The following is a 21,125-nucleotide window of genomic DNA, read 5'->3' as shown; positions in this document are numbered from 1 at the left end:
GAGGCAGGTTAGATGGTCTTGTATTCCTATCTCTTTAAGAATTTTCCACAGTCTGTTGTGTTCCTCACAGAGACTTTAGCATTGTTCCATAGTTTGAATATGCTTTGATATCACCCTTCTTGGGCAGTGGAAGGAAAACTTACCTTCTCCAGTCCTGTGGCCATTGCTGAGTTTTCCAAAAGTGCTGGCATATTGAATGCAGCACTTTAACAGCATCATCTTTTAGGATTTGAAATTTCTCAGCTGGAATTCCATCACCTCCACTAGCTTTGTTCATAGTAATGCTTCCTAAGGCCAAATTGACTTCATACTGCAGAATGTATGGCTCTAAGTGAGTGACCACATCATCATGGTTATCCAGGTCATTAAGACCTTCTTGTATATTTCTGTGTATTCTTGCCACCTCTTAATTTCTTCTGCTTCTGTTAAGTCCTTGCAATTTCTGTCCTTTATTGTGCCCATCTTTGCATGAAATGTTACCTTAGTAGCTCGAATTTTCTTGACGATATCTCTATTCTTCCCCATTCTATTGTTTTCCTCTATTCTTTGCATTGTTCACCTAAGAAATCTTTTTTTTACTCTCTCCTTGCTATTCTCTGGAACTCTGCATTCAGTTGGGTATATCCTTCCCTTTCTCTTTTGCCTTTCCCTTCTCTTCTTTCTCAGCTATTTGAAAGGCCTCCTCAGACAACATTTGCATTCTTACATTTCTTTTCTGGGGAAGGTTTTGGTCACTGCTACCTGTTGAGAACTTTGTGTGCACTAGGACCCACGAGAAAGAAGCAGTGACCCCACAAGGGACTGATCCAGACTTGCCTGTGAGTGTCAAGGGGTCTCCAGCAGAGGCATGGGTCCGTGGTGGCCTGCTGCAGGATTGGGAGCAATGAGAGTAGCAGTACATGCATGGGATCTTTTGAAGGAGGTCGCCATTATCTTCATTACATCCACCATAGTTTGGCCCCAGGTAAATAACAGGGAGGGAACACAGCTCCACCCATCAACAGAAAAATGGATAAAAGATTTGCTGAGCATGGCCCTACCCATCAGAACCCAGTTCCTCCTCAGCCAGTCACTCCTATCAAGAAGCTTGCATAAGCCTCTTATCCTTCTCCAGTGGAGGGCAGACAGACTGAAAACCACCACAACAGAAAACTAATCAATCTAATCACATGGACCACCATCTTATCTAACTCATTGAAACTATGAGCCATGCCCTGTAGGGTCACCTAAGACAGACAGGTCATGGTGGAGAGTTCTGACAAAACGTAGTCTACTGGAGAAGGGAATGGCAAACCAGTTCAGTATTCTTGCCTTGAAAACTCATGAACAGTATGAAAAAGCAAAAAGATAGGACACTGAAAGAGGAACTCCTCAGATAGGTAGGTGCCCAATATGCTACTGGAGATCAGTGGAGAAATAACTCCAGAAAGAATGAAGAGATGGAGCCAAAGCAAAAACAACACCCAGTTGTGGATGTGACTGGTGACGGAAGCCAGGTCTGATGCTGTAAAGAGCAGTATTGCATAGAAACCTGGAATGTTAGGTCATGAATCAAGGCAAATTGGAAGTCGTCAAACAGGAGACAGCAAGAGTGAACACTGACATTTTAGAAATCAGTGAACTAAAAAGGACTGGAATGGGTGAATTTACTCAGATGACCACTATATCTACTACTGTGGGCAGGAATCCCTTAAAAGAAATGGAGTAGCCATCATACTCAACAAACGAGTCTCAAATGCAAGACCTGGATGCAATCTCATAAACAACAGAATGACCTCTGTTCATTTCCAAGGCAAACCATTCAATATCACAGTAATCCAAGTCTATACCTCGAACAGTAATACTGAAGAAGCTGAAGTTGAACGGTTCTATGAAGACCTACAAGACTTTCTAGAACTAATACCCCCAAAAGACATACTTTTCATTATAGAGGATGGAACGCAAAAATAGGAATTCAAGAAACACCTGATATAACAGGTAAATTTGGCCTTGGAATACGGAATGAAGCAGGGCAAAGGCTAACAGAGTTTTGCCAAGAGAACACACTGGTCATAGCAAACACCTTCTTCCTGAAATACAAGAGAAGACTGTACATATGGACATCACCAGATGGTCAACACCGAAATCAGACTGATTATATTCTTTGCAGCCAAAGATGGAGAAGCTCTATCAGTTCAGTTGAGTTCAGTCGATCAGTTGTGTCCGACTCTGCGACCCCATGAATTGCAGCACGACAGGCCTCCCTGTCCATCACCAACTCCCGGAGTTCACTCAGACTCACGTCCATCGAGTCAATGATGCCATCCAACCATCTCATCCTCTGTTGGCACCTTCTCCTCTTGCTCTCAATTCCTCCCAGCATCAGAGTCTTTTCCAATGAGTCAACTCTTAGCACGAGGTGGCCAAAGTACTGGAGTTTCAGCTTCAGCATCATTCCTTCCAAAGAAATCCCAGGGCTGATCTCCTTCAGAATGGACTGTTTGGATCTCCTTGCAGTCCAAGGGACTCTCAAGAGTCTTCTCCAACACCACAGTTCAAATCATCAATTCTTCAGTGCTCAGCTTTCTTCACAGTCAAACTCTCACATCCATACATGACCACAGGAAAAACCATAGCCTTGACCAGATGGACCTTTTTTGGCAAAGTAATGTCTCTGCTTTTCAATATGCTATCTAGTTTGGTCATAACTTTTCTTCCAAGGAGTAAGCGTCTTTTAATTTCATGGCTACAGTCACCATCTGCAGTGATTTTGGAGCCCCCCCAAAAAAGTCTGACCCTGTTTCCACTGTTTCTCCATCTATTTCCCATGAAGTGATGGGACCAGATGCCATGAAATTCGTTTTCTGAATGTTGAGCTTTAAGCCAACTTTTTCACTCTCCTCTTTCACTTTCATCAAGAGGCTTTTGAGTTCCTCTTCACTTTCTGCCATAAGGGTGGTGTCATCTGCATATCTGAGGCTATTGATATTTCTCCCAGAAATCTTGATTCTGATTTGAGCTTCTTTCAGCCCAGTGTTTCTCATGATGTACTCTGCATATAAATTAAATAAGCAGGGTGACAATATACAGCCTTGACGTACTCCTTTTCTTTTGGAACCAGTCTGTTGTTCCATGTCCAGTTCTAAGTGTTGCTTCCTGACCTGCATACAAATTTCTCAAGAGGCAGGTCAGGTGGTCTGGTATTCCCATCTCTTGAAGAATTTTCCACAGTTTATTGTGATCCACACAGTCAAAGGCTTTGGCATAGTCAATAAAGCAAAAACAGATGTTTTTCTGGAACTCTCTTGCTTTTTTCATGATCCAGTGGATGTTGGCAGTTTGATCTCTGGTTCCTCTGCCTTTTCTAAAACCAGCTTGAACATCTGGAATTTCACAGTTCACGTGGTGCTGAAGCCTGGCTTGGAGAATTTTGAGCATTACTAGTGTGTGAGATGAGTGCAATTGTGCAGTAGTTTGAGCATTCTTTGGCATTGTGTTTCTTTGGGATTGGAATGAAAACTGAACTTTTCCCGTTCTGTGGCCACTGCTCAGTTTTCCAAATTTTCTGGCATATTGAGTGCAGCACTTTCACAGCATCATCTTTCAGGATTTGGAACATCTCAACTGGAATTCCATCACCTCCACTAGCTTTGTTCGTAGTGATGCTTTCTAAGGCCCACTTGACTTCACATTCCAAGATATCTGGCCCTAGGTGAGTGACCACACCATCGTGATTATCTGGGTTGTGAAGATTTTTTTGTACAGTTCTTCTGTGTATTCTTGCCAGCTCTTCTTAACATCTTCTGCTTCTGTTATGTGCACACCATTTGTGTCCTTTATCGAGCCCATCTTTGCATGAAAATTTCCCTTGATATCTCTAATTTTCTTGAAGAGATCTCTAGTCTTTCCCATTCTGTTTTTTTCCCTCTATTTCCTTGCAGTGATCACTGAGGAAGGCTTTCGTATCTCTTCTTGCTATTCTTTGAAACTCTGCATTCAGATGCTTATATCTTTCCTTTTCTCCTTTACTTTTTGCTTCTCTTCTTTTCACAGCTATTTGTAAGGTCTCCTCAGACAGCCATTTTGCATTTTTGCATTTAACTGGTTAGTGATTGTGGTTCAGATCATAAACTCCTTATGGTCATATTCAGACTTAAATTGAAGAAAGTAGGGAAACCCAATAGACCATTCAGGTATGACCTAAATCAAACCCCTTATGATTATACAGTGGAAGTGACAAATAGATTTAAGGGACTATATTTGAGAGACAAAGTGTATGATGAACTGTGGATGGAGGTTCATGACATTGTACAGGAAACAGGAATCAAGACCATCCCCAAGAAAAAAAAAATGCAAAAAAGCAAAATGGCTGTCTGAGGAGGGCTTACAAATAGCTGTGAAAAAAAGAGAAGTGAAAAGCAAGGAGAAAAGGAAAGATATGCCCATTTGAATGCAGACTTCCAAAGAGTATCAAGGAGGGATAAGAAAGCCTTCCTCAGTGATTGGTGCAAAAAAAATAAGGGAAAACAAGAATGGGAAAGACTAGAGAGCACTTTAAGATAATTAGAGATACCAAGGGAAAGTTTCATGCAAAGATATCCTCAATAAAGAACAGAAATGGACCTGTTATGGACCTAACAGAGGCAGAAGATATTAGGAAGAGGTGACAAGAATACACAGAAAAGCTATACAAAAAAGATCTTTATGACCCAGATAATCATGAGGGTGTGATTACTCACCTAGAGCCAGACTTCCTGGAATGTGAAGTCAAGTGGGCCTTAGGAAGCATCATTACGAACAAAGCTAGTGGAATTCCAGTTGAGCTATTTCAAATCCTAAGAGATGATGCTATGAAAGTGCTACACTCAATATGGAAAACTCAGCAGTGGCACAGAACTGGAAAAGGTCAGTTTTCATTCCTGTCCCTAAGAAAGGCAATTCCAAAGAATGCTCAAATTACCAGACAATTGCACTCATCTCACACACTAGTAAAGTAATGCTCAAAATTCACTAAACCAGGATTCAATAATACATGCACTGTGAACTACCAGATGGTCAAGCTGGTTTTAGGAAAGGCAGAGCAACCAGAGATCAAATTGCCAACATCTGTTGGATCATCAAAAAAGCAAGAGAGTTCCATAAAAACATCTATTTCTACTTTATTGACTATGTCAAAGCCTTTGACTACATGGATCACCACAAACAGTGAAAATTCTGAAAGAGATGGGAATACCAGACCACCTGATCTGCCTCTTGAGAAATCTGTATGCAGGTCAGAAAACAACAGTTAGAATTGGTCATGGAACAACAGACTGGTTCCAAATAGGAAAAGAAGTATGTCAAAGCTGTATATTGTCACGCTGCTTAACTTATGTGCAGAACATCATGAGAAGCGCTGGGCTGGATGAAGCACAAGCTTGAATCAAGATTGCTGGGAGAAATATCAATAACCTCAGATATGCAGATGACACCAACCTTATGGCAGAAAGCAGAGAAGAACTAAAGAGCTTCTTGATGAAAGTGAAAGAGGAGAGTGAAAAAGTTGGCTTAAAGCTCAACATTTAGAGAAAACTAAGCTCATGGCATCTGGTCCCATCACTTCATGGGAAATAGATAGGCAAACAGTGGAAACAGTGGCAAACTTCATTTTTGGGGGATCCAAAATCACTGCCGATGGTGACTACTGCCATGAAATTAAAAGACTTGCTCCGTGGAAGAAAAGTTATGACCAACCTAGACAGCATATTAAAAAGCAGAGGCATTATTTGCCAACACACTCCATCTAGTCAAGGCTATGGTTTTGCCAGTAGACATGCATGGATATGAGAGTTTGACAATAAAGAAAGCTGAGCTCTAAAGAATTGATGCTTTTGAACTGTGGTATTGAAGATGACTCTTGAAAGTCCCTTGGACTGCAAAGAGATCCAACCAGTGCATCCTAAAGGCAATCAGTCCTGAATATTCATTGGAAGGGCTGATGTTGAAACTTAAACTCCAATACTTTGGCCACCTGGTGCAAAGAACGGAATAATTTGAAATGACCCTAATGCTGGGAGAGATTGAAGCTCGGAGGAGAATGGAATGACAGAGGTTGAGATGGTTGGATGGTATCACCAACTCAATGGACATGAGTTTGAGTAAACTCCATAGTTTTGATGGACGGGGAAGACTGGCATGCTGCAGTCCATGGCATTACATAGAGTTGGATATGACTGGGAGACTGAACTAAACTGAACTGAACCCTACAGTGTTACGAACTTTTGTCCATAGTTCTTCAGGCACTCTGTCTATCAGATCTATTCCTTTGAATCTATTTGCTACTTTTACTGTATAATCATAAGGGGTTTGATTTAGGTCATATCTGAATGGCTTGGTAGTTTTAACTACTTTCTTCGTCTAAGTCTGTATTTTGCAGTAAGGCCATTCAGGTATTTGAATAAGACCATTTGGGTGTCATCTAAATCAAATCCCTTATGATTATACAGTGAAAGTGACAAATAGTTTCAAGGGATTAGAACTGATAGACAGAGTGCCTGAAGAACTGTGGACAGAGGTTCATGCCATTGTACAGGAGGCAGTGATTAAGACCATCCTTCAGAAAAAGAAATGCAAAGTGTCAAAATGGTTGTCTCAAAAGGCCTTACAAATAGCTGAGAAAAGAAGGGAAGCTAAAGGCAAAGGAGAAAAGGAGAGATATACCCATCTGAATGCAGAGTTCCAAAGAATAGTGAGGAAAGATTAGAAAGCCTTCCTCAGTGATCAATGCAAAGAAATAGAGGAAAACAATAGAATGAAAAAGACTAGAGATCTCTTCAAGAAAATTATACATAGCAAGGGAACATTTCATGCAAATATGGGCACAATAAAGGACAGAAACTTTATGAACCTAACAGAAGCAGAAGATACTAAGAAGATACGGCAAGAATACACAGAACTATACAAAAAAGAGCTTAATGACACAGATAACCATGATAGTATAACCACTCACCTAGAGCCAGACATCCTGGAATGCAAAATCAAGAAGGCCTTAGGAAGCAACGCTATGGTCAAAGCTAGTGGAGGTGATGGAATTCCAGTTGAGCTATTTAAAATCCTAAAAGATGATCCTGTGAAAGTGCTGCACTCAATATGCCAGTAAATTTGGAGAACTCAAAAGAGGACACAGGACTTGCAAAGGTCAGTTTTCATTCCAATCCCAAAGAAAGGCAATGCCAAAGAATGTTTAAACTACTGAAATTACACTCATCACACATGTTAGCAAAGGAATGCTTAAAATACTCCAATCTTGGCTTCAACAGACGTGAACTGAGAAATTCCACTTGTTCCAGCTGGATTTAGAAAAGGCAGAGGAACCAGAGAGCAGATTGCCAACATCTGTTGGATCATAGAAAAGGCAAGAGAGTTCCAGAAAAAACATCTACTTCTCCTTCATTGATTATGCCAAAGCCTTTGACTGTGTGGATCACACGAAATTTAGGTAATTCTTCAAGAAATGGGAATACCAGATCACCATACCTACCTCCTGAGAAATCTGTATGCAGTTCAAGAAGCAACAATTAGAACTAGACATAGAACAAGGGACTGGTTCCAAATTAGGAAAGGAGTACGTCAAGGCTGTATATTGTCACCCTGCTTATTTAACTTCTATGCAGAGTACATCATGCAAAATGACAAGCTGTATGAAGCACAGGAGGGGCTGAGAGGAGCTATCCCATGTCCAAGGTCAGGAGCTGTGGCTGTGAGGAGATACCCCATGTGCAAGATCAAGAGCAGTGGCTGTGAGGAGATACTCCACATCCAAGGTAAGGAACAGCAGCTGCACTTTGCTGGAGCAGCCGTCAAGAGATACCCAATGTCCAAGGTAAGAGAAACCCAAGTAAGACATTAGACACTGAGAGAGGGCATCAGAGGGCAGACAGACTGAAACCACAATCACAGAAAACTAGCCAATCTGATCACATGGACCACAGCTTTGTCTAACTCAATTAAACTAAGCCATGCCATGTGGGGCCACCCAAGACAGATGGGTCATGATGGAGAGGTCTGACAGAATGTAGTCCACTGGAGAAGGGAATGGCAAACCACTTCATTATTCTTGTCTTGAGAACCCCATTTACAGTATGAAAAGGCAAAAAGATAGGACATTAAAGATGAACCCCCCATGTCGGTAGGTGCCCAATATGCTACTGGAGATCAGTGGAGAAATAACTGCAGAAAGAATGAAGGGATGGAGCCAAAGCAAAAACAAAACCCAGTTGTGGATGTGACTGGTGATAGAAGCAAGGTCTGATGCTGTAAAAAGCAATAAAGCAATATTGCATAGGAAACTGGAATGTTGGGTCTATGAATCAAGGCAAATTGGAAGTGGTCAAATAGGATATGGCAAGAGTGAACGTCAAGATTTTAGGCATCAGTGAACTAAAATGGACTGGAATGGGTGAATTTAATTCAGATGATCACTGTATCTACTACTGTGAGCGTGAATCCCTTAGAAGAAATTGAGTAGCCATCATAGTCAACAAAAGAGTCTCAAATGCATTACTTGGATGCAATCCCCAAAACAACAGAATGATCTCTATTCATTTCCACTGCGAACCATTCAATATCACGGTAATCCAAGTCTATGCCCTGACCAGTAACACTGAAGAAGCTGAAGTTGAATGGTTCTATGAAGACCTACAAAACCTTTTAGAACTAACACCCAAAAAAGATGTCCTTTTCATTATAGGGGACTGGAATGCAAAAGTAGGAAGTCAAGAAATACCTGTAGTAACAGGTAAATTTGGCCTTGGAGTACAGAACGAAGCAGGGCAAAGGCTAACAGATTTTTGCCAAGAGAATGCACTCATCATAGCAAACACAAACACCCTCGTCCAACAACAAAAGAGAAGACTGTACATATGGGCATCACCAGATGGCCAACACTGAAATCGGGTTGATTATGTTCTTTATAGCCAAAAATGGAGAAGCTGTATACGGTAAGCAAAAACAAGACTGGGAGTTGATTGTGGCTCAGATCATGAACTCCTTATTACCAAATTCAGACTTAAGTTGAAAAAGTGGGGAAAACCACTAGACCATTCAGGGATGACCTTGAGAATCGCTTGGACAGGAAGGAGAACAAACCAGTGAATCTTAAAGGAAATCATTCTTGAATATACATTGGAAGTATTGATGCTGAAGCTGAAGCTCCAAAATTTTGGCCACCTGTTGCGAAGAGCCAACTCATTGGAAGAGACCCTGATGCTGGGAAAGATTGAGGGCAAGAGGAGAAGGGAACAACAGAAGATGAGATGGTTGGATGGCATCACTGACTGAATGGACATGAGTTTGAGCAAACTAGGGGAAATAGTGAAGGACAGGGAAGCCTGGTACACTGCTGTCCTGGGGTCACAGAGTAGGACATACCTGAGTGACTGAACAACAAGTGCTGTTCTAGGATAACTTTGAGTTTAGACTGCACAAGAAACTTAATTCAGGCTGAATACAACATGAGGCTTGTATAAATTCTTAGTGCTTTTTTCCCCCTGGCTTCTACTCAGCACCAGCTTCAAAGTAGTTACTTTTTCTTGTCACAAAATGAAGAAACAAATGTTTGACTTATTTCTAGTTCACCCTTATGCTGAGGTTGTACTCTGTGGAATCTCAATCATAAGAGAGGAATTATTCTATTAAACTCACCAGCTTGGTTCAGCTCTTTATTTCATCTCACTTATCAGGCAACCGGTGAGGCCATGAAAAGCAAAACTCAATTATATTTAATTAAAGCTATCGTATCCTGATCACCGAAGCCGTCTCCCCTTTGAATTCCCTGGATCCGCAGGGGCTGGACCCCGGCAGCGCAATGTTCAGCAAATGTTTTCATGGTAAAAAATAAGCTTCTGTCCTCCACTATCCTTTCTTAGATCTTACTTTGATTGGTTTCTCTGGTACAAAAAATTATTCACTTCCTTGCAAGATCACCAATTCTTTTATGATTATTGAAATTATTTTATTCATAATTTTGAGAATTTTTCAGCAAAAGGATCAATTAGGGGCATAATGTGCCACATAAGCAAAAACATAAATCTTCCACTCAGTTTTCCTACATCCTTCCTCAACAATGGGCTTCCCTGGTGGCTCATGGGTTAAAGCGTCTGCCTGCAATGCGGGAGACCTGGGTTCAATCCCCTGGAGGGAAGATCCCCTGGAGAAGGAAATGGCAACCCACTCCAGTACTCTTGCCTGGAGAATCCCTTGGATGGAGAAGCCTGGAGGGCTACAGTCCACTGGGTCGCAAAGAGTCGGACACTACTGAGTGACTTCACTCACTCACTCACTCACTCCTCAACAGGATCCTAGCATGAAGAACAAATTCTAGAGAAATGGAATACATCTACCTTCCAAAAGTCCCCACTCCCTAAATGGCTCCCTGGAATTCTCCAGGTGAGAACACTGGAGTGGGTTGCCATTTCCTTCTCCAATGCATGAAAGTGAAAAATGAAAGTGAAGTCTCTCAGTCGTGTCTGACTCTTTGCGACCCCATGGACTGCAGCCTACCAGGCTCCTCCATCCATGGGATTTTCCAGGCAAGAGTACTGGAGTGGGGTGCCATTGCCTTCTCCTTGGCATCAGAAGCATCCCATTAAGATTTTCTGAAAGCTTTAAGCTATCTCACTTTCCCCTACTATTTACTCTGCTTTTTCACTCTAGAAAAGTGATCAACATTTCTTCAGTTTCATTTGTTTCATGGCATCTGCAATATATTGCAGATTTTTACAGAACCTACTATTTTAAAGAACACTGAAACAGAACATAAAAATATTTCTTAACCTATAAAAATAATTTCTTTTAAGGCTAAAACAGTGCTGACAATTGGTCTGAAAACATAAACAGATAAAAATGATTACTTAATGATCTTGTGTAAAGAAACATTTAAAAAGAAAACCCAATATTTATCATAGCACTTTCCCCTCACTTATCTGAAATGGCTTCAAAGTAAGTCTGCATCATTCTTCTCATTTTTGTTTTGCTTTAAATAAGAATAATCCCATGGATTTCAAAGTTATTTTAGCAGGACTATTAGTCATTTTATTTGTCAAACAGAAACTGGAACTTTAAAATCTTTATGTTCTGCTTCTTAGAAAAATTACTTAGCACAATTATTATTTCTGAGCAGCTATCAACAATCCATTTGAGAACAGGCTTGTTGAAGAACTAGTTAGGATATGGCTATTTTTGCTAAGCTCTAGAGGAGTTGATGTATTTTGACAGATCTATCTAGGAAGCTAAATATGGCCATCAGCTCATTACTCTAATGACAACTTCACAGCCTACCAGAAAATTGTTGTTCCCATTTATCGATCCCCAAGCCAACCAAAGAAAACAAAGTTAAAAGCCAGACATAATAAAACTCTTTTAAAAATCACAAAAAATAACCAGTTTCATGATTTTATGTGACATAAGACTTGAAGTAAAATTTGACAGACAGTAAGCCGTCCATCAAGGTATATGTCTTGAGTCCATTGGCAAGAACTAGTGAGAGCAGCTAAGATGAGGAAGGAATGACAGAGAGATGAAGGAAATTATCAGAGCAAGGAGATTTTAGGTAATGGTGGAAGGGGAAAGATATGAAATAGCCATAAAATAAATAGTGGCAGTTCAGTGCTGTTGCTGTTGTTTACTTAGTTGATTGTCACTCTTTTTTTTTTTTTTTTTCCTCCTGGTGGGCTTCACTTATGTCCAACCAGTCAAGTGTGTTTTATTTTACTGAAGCAAGGTAGCTGAAGTCGCTAACAAGGATCCTCTTGGTATTGACTTTTAAATCAAAAAGTTCACACCACTGTGGGAGAGAAAATGTCTCTAAGTATTTTTTAAGTTTGTAAGGAGCAGCCATAGAGCAGAAGAGAGCCCCTTAAATGAAGAAACGTTTCCCATGAGCCAGAAGTAAGAGGACAGACCTGGGAGAATACCTGTAACTATATATATATATATATATATATATATATATATATAAATAGATCTCAGAGAGAGGAACAGAGGAAGAGAGAGAGGACCTGCATCCGCTTGCTGGGAAGATCACTGAGAGCAAAGAGGCAGGATCACATCTGAAGAAACAAGAACTAAAACAGCCTTGCAGAGACTCCCATTACCTCAAGTGTGATACTGATGAAATCTCAAGAGGTCAGGCAATAAAAGAGTGTGCATGGATTGATGACAGAGAATCAGAAGAGATGACACACATCTCAAGAGATATCCTTGTGGGACCTGCTACTGAAAGTAAGATGCAACTCTCCTTCACACTCATCCTACCAGCCATCAAAAATTGGACATAACAAGAACCACCTTCCCATTCCATCTTATCTGTAACTTATTAAAAGGACAAGAACTGTACATTTATGGAGGCTAAATTTCTTTTCCTATGTCAGAATGGGGCACGAACTAAATTAAAATATATTGTACTTTTAAAAACAAAATTATGTATTTTCCTCATATCTGAGTTGATAAAATTGTATCTCCACTGCTGTAAAAATAGATTTTAACCTTTTAAAACATAAATTATATAATAAACAAATTCTACACCAAAAGATAAATCACTTTATAAATGGCAGTAATAATTAGCAGTAATAATTGAGCAGCTTTTGATGTCCCTGTTAGTTATCCGTGTATCAATGAGATATGACCTCACACCTGTCAGAATGGCTATCTATAAATAACAAATGTGGGAGAAAATGTGGAGAAAAGGAAGCCCTTGTACGCTGTTGGTGGGATCATAAATTGGCACAACCACTGTGAAAAACAGTATGGAGGATCCTCAAAAAAAAAAAAAAAATGAAAATAGAACTACCATATGCTCCAGCATTTCTACTACTGGGCATATATTCTGAAAAAAAAAACCAAAAATACTAATTTGAAAAGATACATGAATCCCAATGTTCATAGCAGCACTATTTACAATAATTAAAACATGAAAGCAACCAAAATGCCCATCAACAGACAATTGGATTAATAAGATCTTATATATAATGGAATATTGCTCAGCTTTTTTAAAAAAAGGATGAAATTCTGTCATTTGCAGCATCATGGATAGACCTGGAGAATATTATGCCTAGTGAAATAAGTCAAACACTGTATGATATCAAATATATATAGAATAAAAAATAATACAAATGAATGTATATGCAAAACAGAAACAGATTCACAATGCAGAAACATAGTTATTACCAGAGAAGAATGGCAAGACGAGAGGAACAAAGTAGGACAATTATTAATAGTAGGTACAAACCACCATGTATTAAAAAAAAAACACCAATAATATATTGTATAGCAAAGGTAATTATAGCCATTATTTTACAATAACTTATAATGGAATATAATCTGCAAAAATGCTGAATCATTATGCTGCATACTTGAAATTAATGTATTATTATAAATCAACTATATTCAATAAAGAATAAAGAGTAGTGAAAGATAATTATCACCATCATTTCATCAGCACACTGGTATCTTTTGTACCAAAAGAAACAGAAATAGAATGACAGCTGAGGAAGTTTCTCATTGTGATAGAATTTTAAATAATTGTGAACATAGACTAATTTCAGAGTACCCGGATAATGATAATTATGGTACAAAGAAAAAGTAGCTTGAAGTGAAAAAAAAAAGTGGGTCACTAGAACGAAGTTCAAGAAAGTTATAAATATACCTGTTTGTATATAAGATAGATATTTCCCTTGACAGTTCTAGTTACAAACTTAATATTTTAAAGAGGAAGAATTAGTTATCATTACAGTAGGTGCTGTATGTACATGAAATACTGAGAATAATAAAAGTTCTACATTTGTTGTATAACTGCTGTCCCAGGACAATGGTCCAAAGTTAAAATTGTATGTCAACTATTTGTTACAGCTCTCTGAATCACGTGGACTCACCTCTCAGGTATAATTACTACAATGATATTCAAACTAAGTAAACACTTAGAGCATCATCTTTACAAAATCAGTAAACATACATCACCTTTTCTATTTTATATGTCTGAGTTATTTATTAGCTGAATGATCATAAATTTCTCCTGCATAGAAAAAAATATGCAGAACCCCAAATTTCATTTGGGAGTCCAAATAGACTCTGAGTCCATTTGATATGACTCAGAAATGTCATCAAAAGTAAATGTAACTGTGTGGACAAGATGGTGGAGTGGAAAGACCCTGAGTCCACCTCCTTCCCATGGAAACATCCAAATTACAATTATTTAAAGAGCAACTATCTTTAGATAGAATGACATGAAGAGAATGAGCTGAAGTCTATCGGAAAAGATTTTTCACTAAAGAAGGAACCATAGTGAGACAGGTAGGAAGGGCAGAGAGTCAGTTTAGTATGATTCACACCCTAGGTAAGCAGCTCATAAATGGGAGCAGCTCATAAATAGCCACAATTGCAAAGGTTCTCCTCAAGGAACAAGGAGTCCAAACCCCATGTCAGACTCCCCAGCCTTGGGGTCCTGCACTAGGAAGACAGGCTCCCATAGCATCTGGCTCTGAAAACCTGCCAGCCTTGGGGACAGGAGAGTCAGAGGGCTATAGAAAAGAGACTCCCCTCTTCAAGGGTAGATAAAATCTCACACAGTCTGAGTTCCAGTGTCGAGGCAGTAATTTGAAAGGACACTGAGCCAGACTCACCTGTGATCTTGAACAACTTCCCAGGGAGGTATGAGGCAACGGGACTCCTCCTGGGGAGAGAGATATTGGCAGCACCTATTTTGGGAAGATCTTTTACTACAGCAAAGCTGGTCCTGGCAAGTGCTATTTTGGAGTCCTCCCTCTAGCTTATAAAGTGAAAGGGGCTTATGTACCCACAAACAGACTGGCATTAGTCCAAGGTCCACTGAAACCCCAAACTAACCAGACGAGACCCAGCACATCTCACCATTAGGCCAGCACCATCACTGGAACCCTGGGCCCCTCAGCCAACTGTATAGGGACTGGACCACTCCTGCCAGCAGCTCAGCATTAACCCCATGCCCACCATGGACTAGCAGCTACCACACGTCTCACATGAGGCAGAGCCTTACAGCCAACTAGTCTGGGGACCAGCCCTGTCAACCAGCATTATCAGCATAGTCATTTCCATGAACACAGAAGGGCCAAAGCAGTCCACATAGAAGATATCTCTAGAGATTACAGTTCTGATAACCATAGATGAGTGTGCAGCTGGGCTCCATAAAATGTCTGCTACATAAGGGCACCTCACCAAGATTAGGAATCATAACCAACTTGCCTAATACGTAAAACAAAAACAGAGAATTAGGCAAAATGCAAAGATAGAGGGATATGTTCTAAACAAGGGACGAAACAAAACCTCAGAAAAAGAACTTTAAAAAATGCGGATATAGAGTTAGGTTATTTATTTGACTTTTTTCTTGTTTCTTGAGGTATGCCTGTATTGCTATGAACTTTTCCCTTAGGACTGCTTTTACAGTGTCCCACAGGTTTTGGGTTGTTGTGTTTTCATTTTCATTTGTTTCTATGCAAATTTTGATTTCTTCTGTGATTTGTTGGTTATTCAGCAGCGTGTTGTTCAGCCTCCATATGTTGGAATTTTTAATAGTTTTTCTCTTGTAACTGAGATCTAATCTTACTGCATTGTGGTCAGAAAAGATGTGGAAGAAATGGACAAATTCTTAGAAAAGTACAACTTTCCAAAACTGGACCAGGAAGAAACAGAAAATCTTAACAGACCCATCACAAGCACAGAAATTGAAATTGTAATAAAAAAATCTTCCAGCAAACAAAAGCCCAAGTCCAGACGGCTTCACAGCTGAATTCTACCAAAAATGTAGAGAAGAGCTAACACCTATCTACTCAAAGTCTTCCTGAAAATTGCAGAGGAAGGTAAACTTCCAAACTCATTCTATGAGGCCACCATCACCCTAATACCAAAACCTGACAAAGATGCCACAAAAAAAGAAAACTACAGGCCAATATCACTGATGAACATAGATGCAAAAATCCTTAACAAAATTCTAGCAATCAGAATCCAACAACACATTAAAAAGATCATACACCATGACCAAGTGGGCTTTATCCCAGGGATGCAAGGATTCTTCAATATCCGCAAATCAATCAATGTAATACACCACATTAACAAATTGAAAAATAAAAACCATGTGATTATCTCAATAGATGCAGAGAAAGCCTTTAACAAAATTCAACATCCATTTATGATAAAAACTCTCCAGAAAGCAGTAACAGAAGGAACATACCTCAATACAATAAAAGCTATATATGACAAACCCACAGCAAACATTATCCTCAATGGTGAAAAATTGAAAGCATTTCCCCTAAAGTCAGGAACAAGACAAGGGTGCCCACTTTCACCATTACTATTCAACATAGTTTTGTAAGTTTTGGCCACAGCAATCAGAGCAGAAAAAGAAATAAAAGGAATCCAAATTGGAAAAGAAGAAGTAAAACTCCCACTATTTGCAGATGACATGATCCTCTACATAGAAAACCCTAAAGACTCCACCAGAAAATTACTAGAACTAATCAATGAATATAGTAAAGTTGCAGGATATAAAATTAACACACAGAAATACCTTGCATTCCTATACACTAATAATGAGAAAATAGAAAAAGAAATTAAGGAAACAATTCCATTCACCATTGGAACGAAAATAATAAAATACTTAGGAATATATCTACCTAAAGAAACTAAAGACCTATGTATAGAAAACTATAAAACATTGGTGAAAGAAATCAAAGAGGACACTAATAGATGGAGAAATATACCATGTTTTGGATTGGAAGAATCAATATAGTGAAAATTAGTATAGTACCCAAAGCAATTTATAGATTCAATGCAATCCCTATCAAGCTACCAACGGTATTCTTCCCAGAGTTGCTGCTGCTGCTAAGTCACTTCAGTCGTGTCCGACTCTGTGTGACCCCATAGACAGCAGCCCACCAGGCTCCCCCATCCTTGGGATTCTCCAGGCAAGAACACCGGAGTGGGTTGCCATTTCCTCCTCCAATGCATGAAAGTGAAAAGTGAAAGTGAAGTCGCTCAGTCGTGTCCGACCCTCAGCGACTCCATGGATTGCAGCCCTCCAGGCTCCTCCATCCATGGGATTTTCCAGGCAGGAGTACCGGAGTGGGGTGCCATTGCCTTCTCCGTCACAGAGCTAGAACAAATAATTTCACAATTTGTATGGAAATACAAAAAACCTCGAATAGCCAAAGCAATCTTGAGAAAGAAGAATGGAACTGGAGGAATCAACCTACCTGACTTCAGGCTCTACTACAAAGCCAGTTATCAAGACAGTATGGTACTGGCACAAAGACAGAAATATAGATCAATGGAACAAAAGAAAGCCTAGAGATAAATCCACACACCTATGGATACCTTATCTTTGACAAAGGAGGCAAGAATATACAATGGATTAAAGACAATCTCTTTAACAAGTGGTGCTGGGAAAACTGGTCAACCACTTGTAAAAGAATGAAACTAAAGCACTTTCTAACACCATACACAACAATAAACTCAAAATGGATTAAAGATCTAAACGTCAGACCAGAAACTATAAAACTCCTAGAGGAGAACATAGGCAAAACACTCTCCGACACACATCACAGCAGGATCCTCTATGACCCACCTCCAAGAATATTGGAAATAAAAGCAAAAATAAACAAATCGGACCTAATTAAACTTAAAAGCTTCTGCACAAAAAAGGAAACTATAAGCAAGGTGAAAAGACAGACTTCAGAATGGGAGAAAATTATAGCAAATGAAGCAACTGACAAACAATTAACCTCAAAAATATACAAGCAACTCCTACAGCTCAATTCCAGAAAAATAAATGACCCAATCAAAAAATGGGCCAAAGAACTAAATAGACATTTCTCCAAAGAAGACATACAGATGGCTAACAAACACATGAAAAGATGCTCAACATCACTCATTATCAGAGAAATGCAAATCAAAACCACTATGAGGTACCATTTCACGCCAGTCAGAATGGCTGCGATCCAAAAGTCTACAAGCAATAAATGCTAGAGAGGGTGTTGAGAAAAGGGAACCCTCTTATACTGTTGGTGAGAATGCAAACTAGTACAGCCACTATGGAGAACAGTGTGGAGATTCCTTTAAAAACTGGAAATAGAACTGCCTTATGATCCAGCAATCCCACTGCTGGGCATACACACCGAGGAAACCAGAATTGAAAGAGACATGTGTACCCCAATGTTCATTGCAGCACTGTTTATAATAGCCAGGACATGGAAGCAACCTAGATGTCCATCAGCAGACCAATGGATAAGAAAGCTGTGGTACATACACACAATGGAGTATTACTCAGCCATTAAAAAGAATACATTTGAATCAGTTCTAATGAGGTGGATGAAACTGGAGCCGATTATACAGAGTGAAGTAAGCCAGAAAGAAAAACACCAAATACAGTATACTAATGCATATATATGGAATTTTGAAAGATGGTAACAATAACCCTGTATACGAGACAGCAAAAGAGACACTGAAGTATAGAACTGTCTTTTGGACTCTGTGGGAGACGGAGAGGGTGGGATGATTTGGGAGAATGGCATTGAAACATGTAAAATATCATATATGAAAGGAGTTGCCAGTCCAGGTTTGATGCACGATACTGGATGCTTGGGGCTGGTGCACTGGGACAACCCAGAGGGATGGTATGGGGAGGGAGGAGGGAGGAGGGTTTAGGATGGGGAACACGTGTATACCTGTGGCGGATTCATGTTGATATATGGCAAAACCAATACAATATTGTAAAGTTAAAATTAAAATTTTAAAAATAATAAATAAAAAAAATAAAAAATGGAGATAAGCTGTCTATCCAATAAAGAATTCAGTTCAGTTCAATCGACCAATTGTGTCCAAATCTTTGTGACCCCATGGACTACAGCACATAAGGCTTCTCCTGTCCATCACCAACTCCCCAAGCTTGATTAAACTCATGCTCATTGAGTTGGTGATGCCATCAAAACATCTCATCCTTTGTCAACCCCTTCTTTTCCTGCCTTTTATCGTTCCAGCATCAGGGTCTATTTCAATTACTCAGTTCTTCACATGAGGTGGCTAAAGAATTGGAGTTTCAGCTTCAGCACCAGTCCTTCCAAAGAATATTCAGGACTTATTTTCTTTAGGATTGACTAATTTAATCTTGCAGTCCAAGGGACTCTCAAGAGTATCCTCCTAAACCACAGTTCAAAAGCATCAGTTATCAGGTGCTAAGTTTTCTTTGTAGTCCAACTCTCACATGCATACATGGCTAGTGGAAAAACCATAGCTCTGACTAGATGGACCTTTGTTGGCACAGTAATGTCTCTGCTTTCCAATATGCAGTCTAGGTCTGTCATAATTTTTCTTCCAAGGAGTAAGCATCTTTTAATTTCATGGCTGCAATGATTTTGAAGTCCAAGAAAATAAAGTCTGTCACTGTTTCTGCTGTTTCCCCATCTATTTGACATGAAGTGATGGGGCCAGAGCCATGATCTTAGTTTCTTGAATGTTCAGTTTTAAGGCAGTTTTTTCACTCTCCTCTTTTCAATTTCGTCAAGAGGCTCTTCAGTTCTTCTTTGCTTTCTGCCATGAGGGTGGTGTCATCTGCATATCTGAGGTTATTGATATTTCTCCCGGCAATCTTGATTCCAGCGTGTGCTTCATCCAGCCCAGTGTTTCTCATGAAGTACTCTGCATAGAAGTTAAATAAGCAGGGTGAGAATATACAGCCTTGATGCACTCCTTTCCCAATTTGGAACCAGTCTGTTATTCCAGGTCTGGTTCTAACTGCTGCTTCTTGACCTGCATACATATTTCTCAGGAGGCAGGTAAGGTGGTCTGGTATTCCCATCTCTTGAAGAATTTTCCACAGTTTGTTATGATCCACACAGTCAAAGGCTTGGCGTAGTCAATAAAGCAGAAGTAGCTGTTTTTCTGGAACTCTCTTGTTTTCTGATGATCCAAAGAATGTTGGTAATTTGATCTCTGGTTCCTCTGCCTTTTTAAAATCCAGCTTGAACATCTGGAAGTTCTCAATTCACATACTGTTGAAACCTAACTTGGAGAATTTTGAGCATTACTTCGCTAGCGTATGAGGTGACTGCAATTGTGTGGTAGTTTAAACATTCTTTGGCATTGCCTTTCTTTGGGATTGGATTGAAATCTGAAATTTTCCAATCCTGTGGCTACTGCTGAGTTCTCCAAATTTGCTAACACATTGAGTGCAGCACTTTCACAGCATCAACTTTTAGGATTTGAAATAACTCAATTGGAATTCTATCACCTCCACTAGCTTTGTTCATAGTGATGTTTCCTAAGGCCAATTTGATGTCGTGTTCCAGGATATCTGGCTCTAGGTGAGTGATCACACCATCATGGTGATCTGGGTCATGAAAATCTTTTTTGTATGGTTCTTCTGTGTATTGTTGCCACCCTTCTTAATATCTTCTGCTTCTGTTAGGTCCATGCTATTTTGGTCCTTTTTGTGCCCATCTTTGCATGAAATGTTCCCTTGGTATTTTTAATTTTCTTGTAGAGAACTCTAGTCTTTCCCCCTTCTATTGTTTCCCTCTATTTCTTTGCACTCATCACTGAGAAAGGCTTTCTTATCTTTCCTTGCTATTCTTTGGAACTCTGCATTCAGATTCATATGTCTTTCCTTTTCTCCTTTGCCTTTAGCATCTCTTCTTTTCTCAGTTATTTGTAAGGCCTCTTTGGACAGCCATTTTGCCTTTTTGCATTTCTTTTTCTGAGGGATGATCTTGATCACTGCCTCTTGTACAATGTCATAAACCTCTGCCCATAGTTATTCAGGCTCTATCAGTCTAATCCCTTAAATCAATTTGTCACTTCCACTGTATAATCGTTAAGGATTTAATTTAGGCCATACCTGAATGGTCTAATGGTTTCCCCTACTTTTTTCAATTTAAGCCTGAATTTGACAATAGGAGTTCATGATCTGAGCCACAGTCAGCTCCTGGTCTTGTTTTTGCTGGCTGTGTAGAGCTTCTCCATCTTTGACTGCAAAGAATATAATGAATCTGATTTCGGTATTGACTATCTGGTGATGTCCATGTGTAGCGTTGCCTCTTGTGTGTTTGGAAGAGGGTGTTTGCTATGACCAGTGCATTCTCTTAGCA

Source organism: Bos indicus, chromosome 5 (assembly GCF_029378745.1).
Source record: "Bos indicus isolate NIAB-ARS_2022 breed Sahiwal x Tharparkar chromosome 5, NIAB-ARS_B.indTharparkar_mat_pri_1.0, whole genome shotgun sequence".
NCBI lineage: Eukaryota > Metazoa > Chordata > Mammalia > Artiodactyla > Bovidae > Bos > Bos indicus.
Note: the sequence above shows the minus strand (reverse complement) of the source record.